Genomic DNA, 3,853 nt, shown 5'->3' with positions numbered 1-3,853 from the left:
ATGCAGCTCTGTAGTTGTTGTTGGTGTTTTGGTCTTTTGGAGTCTCACCTTGGTAATAAGGGATGACATTTAATGGAATTCTTTAATATGTGTATGTGTATTATCGATGTGAAATTTTAATTCTGATTGTTCAAAGCACCAACAACAACACAACTATGATATACTGCATGTAAGTTTAAGGTTTTGTCCTTTGAGAAAGTACCAGAATTTATAAACGATGGAAAAGGAGTTGGAAACCGGAATAGTCTCAGTCGTTAAGATCGGAAAACACACTACAACTTCACATCACCACCCAATAGGGACTGTAAGGGGGGGAAATAATTTATATACTTTTGTTCTTAATATTTGTTTAGTCCATGTAATTTAGTCATCTAGTTTTTTAGTCTATAAAATTATTCCAATATTTATAATCTTTCAAACATTATTACTACTTTGTGTTTTCGTGGAAAATTTTGTTAAAAACCCTTCATGGAAACATTAGTCATCAAAAAGCAAATTTTATTTGCTTCTTAAAAAAATATTTATATAAAAAACACTTATTTTAAAGTTATTTTTTAAAAATTTAAACAAACGCATCCATTATTTACCCAGTAATCTCATTTTTTTATAACGAATATCAAGCATGAAAAACTAAAGATTCTCAACCCAAAAATTCTCATGAAACTCAAAATTCCTTCCCTATCAAACACCTTAGTAATGAAATATTTTTTGTTATTACAATGTCTTGCAATATGTTCAATCCACCCTTAAAACCTCTTATATTTAGCTACCTCTTATATTTAGAATACTGATGCCTTGTAACCATAAAATTAGTGACTCATCAATTATATATGCGGTTGAATATACATACTCTAGCAGAGCTCTCTCTGTGTTTATGTCTCTCAAGATAATATTAAGGATGAGAAGGGAACATTTGAATAATCCAAATTAGGCATCGGGAGAAGTTTAGTTCAACGATTCAATCGCGCCAAAAGCTGTCAAGATTAGGGGATTGAACATTCAAACTTGCACTTGCAACTCAGACAAAGGACCTCATACAATGTTGAAATTTTGAATTGTCATAACTCCAACTTGAATTTGAGGTCAATTGGCAATCCCACAACTACAAGCAACACAATCTAACATAAGCAGTCAATTGATTTCAAATATCCAATTACAACAAACACAAATCACACAAATTGAAGAAGAATATGTCAAAACTTAATTGAGTAAAACAATATTTAGGTGTCAAAAAGATTTGGCTCAAATGTAAAAAACCACTATTTTTTTCCTGAAAAAAAATTATAAATTAAATCCTCTTGTTATATCAATTTAGTACTACATTGATTTAACATTTTCTCTTTAAGAAAAAAATAAACTCAAAAGGACCAAAATAACATTATACTTAACATAATTTGACTAAAACAAAGTAAAATGTGGGATGGAATCAGTAGAGAACGAGGGAAAGAAAAGCCCATAATCTGTGGATACCATCCTTACGGTTGTCTGGCCGCTGCCCAATTACAACACACACACCATATTCCCAAAAACGCTTCCTTTTGCGAACAAAGGGAAAACCATGGAAATAAGTAGTGGCTCTAATTGGGCTTTCTATGTGTGCACTGAGATTTCAACGATAAAACAAAATCAAAGTATTTCCTCGTACATAATACAAACAGTGCAAAAAAATATAAAAACTACGAGATTGAACAGAAATTGATAACATTGAATAAAAGAAAATAAGGAATGAGGAGAGCAAATATATACCATCACGCTTTTTTTTAGGGTTTCACTTTTTTTTGTTACATTTTAGGGCTTCACTTTAGCGGTTTTTTTTTTCTTTCTTTCTTTCTCTTTTCTTATAAAAATTATTAGAAAGTAGTGTAAATATTTGAATAAATTACACTCGTCATCTCCCGGAGTTTAAAGCTTATTGTACTTACGCTCCCTCTTAATTTCATCCCTATACAAATCTGTTTTGGATTGTGTTACAGTAGCACCCCCCCTAACCTCAAACTCTGGTAGTTCGATTACAGCCCAAAAACATGTGACTTGAACATGCTTTTTAATGATTTTTTTTCTTCTCCAAAATACCCTTACCTTCTTCGTTATCCAATTTACATGTCACTCATGTCCTTCCCCAAAAGATTCTTCATAATTTTTATTATTTTTCCAATTTGGATTTGGCCAAGAATGTTACGAAAGAAGTAAAATTTAATTGAAGGAGATTTCACGTTCGGGAGTCTTAATTTAATTCTCAAAACTTTTACTTTTAGCAGGGTATATTCAATTAAGATTAGATTTTTAAATAATAAAAATAAATTTTGTAGTATTTACTCAAAATTATTAGGATTTTTAAAAAAATTAATAAAATTCGTTAGTATTTAAGTAAGATTTTATACAACTTAAAAGAAGTCTTGTGGTATTTAAAACTATATAAATTTTGATGAATTCGATGAATTTTAATGGATTTTATGAAATTTTTTTAATAGAAAATACATATTAAATAATTTCACCTTCATGAATTTTTTTTCTTTCTTTCTCTTCATGCAAATTGATATGTTTTTTTTCCACACATAATCTTTTGTCTCTCTATTGAAAATGATAAACATTCATAATTTTTTTTACTTTTTAGATCAATGAACAACATGTCTAGAAAGTGTGATATGAGATATCTTTTCAATTTTAAATTTTGGACATCTTGATTTTGTACTTATACACATAATGAACGTGAACATATATATATATATATATATATATATATATATATATATATATAAACATGAAAAATATATAGTTCTAATAAATGTGAGAAATTAATTACTCGTATATAAGTACATAAATATATAAATAAGGTTTGAAATAATTATTGAACATATTTTTTGTTTGATGAGATCGTTATTGTGGGAATGACTATAAATATCCATTATATTGGAAAACATTATAGTATATAATTTTATACCATTAACACGATTGATGATTGAAAGAGAATAAACCTGGGTGTCTCTAAATATGTTAGAGAAAATTAACTTATTATGTAGCAGGTTTAGATAAAAAAAAAATCGTGTAACATGTTTAGAGTTCTTTGCATAAGATAAATTTTATTTAAAATGTTATGTAGACAAAATTCATGAATCTTTATCAATAATTTTAAATTATTTTTTAAAAATTCACGTAGTTTTTTAAAATCTTAAAAATTTATATACCCTTTCAAATCTTATGGATTAACATTTTGTAAATCCAATAAATTATAAACCACAAAATTGTAATCATAAAAGTCTTTAAAAAAAATTAAAAATCATTACATTATAACAATATTTTTTAAAATCCACATAATATTATGCAAAAATAATCTTTTAAAATTCTAATTTAATATAATATCTGATTTTTTTTCCTTCCACACACACAAAAGCAAACCCTGTGTTTTTTTCACAAATCCATGTAAAATCTTTAGAAACTCTAACGCCCCAACCTGTGCACAAGCAAATACCAAAGTCAATTCATAGCCATAAGTCACACCTTGGAACTAAAAATAAGAATTTTATACCCGGAAAGAATGCAAATCCAGGTTGATCTGGAACAACAGTAATTAAGCCGAAAAGCATTGTAACAATTTCATGTTTTTGAACACTGCAATAACATCACTCCTAATAGATCCACAATTTCTGAATCTTCGTGTCCCAAATAGGGCCGGCCATCAGCGTCGCCCAGTGAGACGTTATTGGACCCACGACTAAAGGAGTCCAATTTCTTAAAAAAAATATTTATAGTTTTGTAATTTTTTTTTAAAATTATTCTATATTTTTTTATAAATAAATTAAAGTTACTATTTTATTTATATCTCTTTTTCATTCAAATTAAAATGTGAAATGCG

The 3,853-nt window shown here is 27.8% G+C and overlaps 1 non-coding gene across 1 annotated transcript; it reads right to left on the bottom strand.

Annotated features, from left to right (window-relative positions):
* Window positions 1-1,411: 1,411 nt before the first annotated feature.
* On the bottom strand, window positions 1,412-1,577 carry LOC114382854. The gene has a single exon (XR_003660314.1). It is a non-coding gene; the product is annotated as a small nucleolar RNA snoR143 (small nucleolar RNA).
* Window positions 1,578-3,853: the final 2,276 nt, after the last annotated feature.

Source organism: Glycine soja, chromosome 13 (assembly GCF_004193775.1).
Source record: "Glycine soja cultivar W05 chromosome 13, ASM419377v2, whole genome shotgun sequence".
Classification (NCBI taxonomy): domain Eukaryota; kingdom Viridiplantae; phylum Streptophyta; class Magnoliopsida; order Fabales; family Fabaceae; genus Glycine; species Glycine soja.
This window is presented reverse-complemented; position numbering and strand designations above follow the sequence as displayed.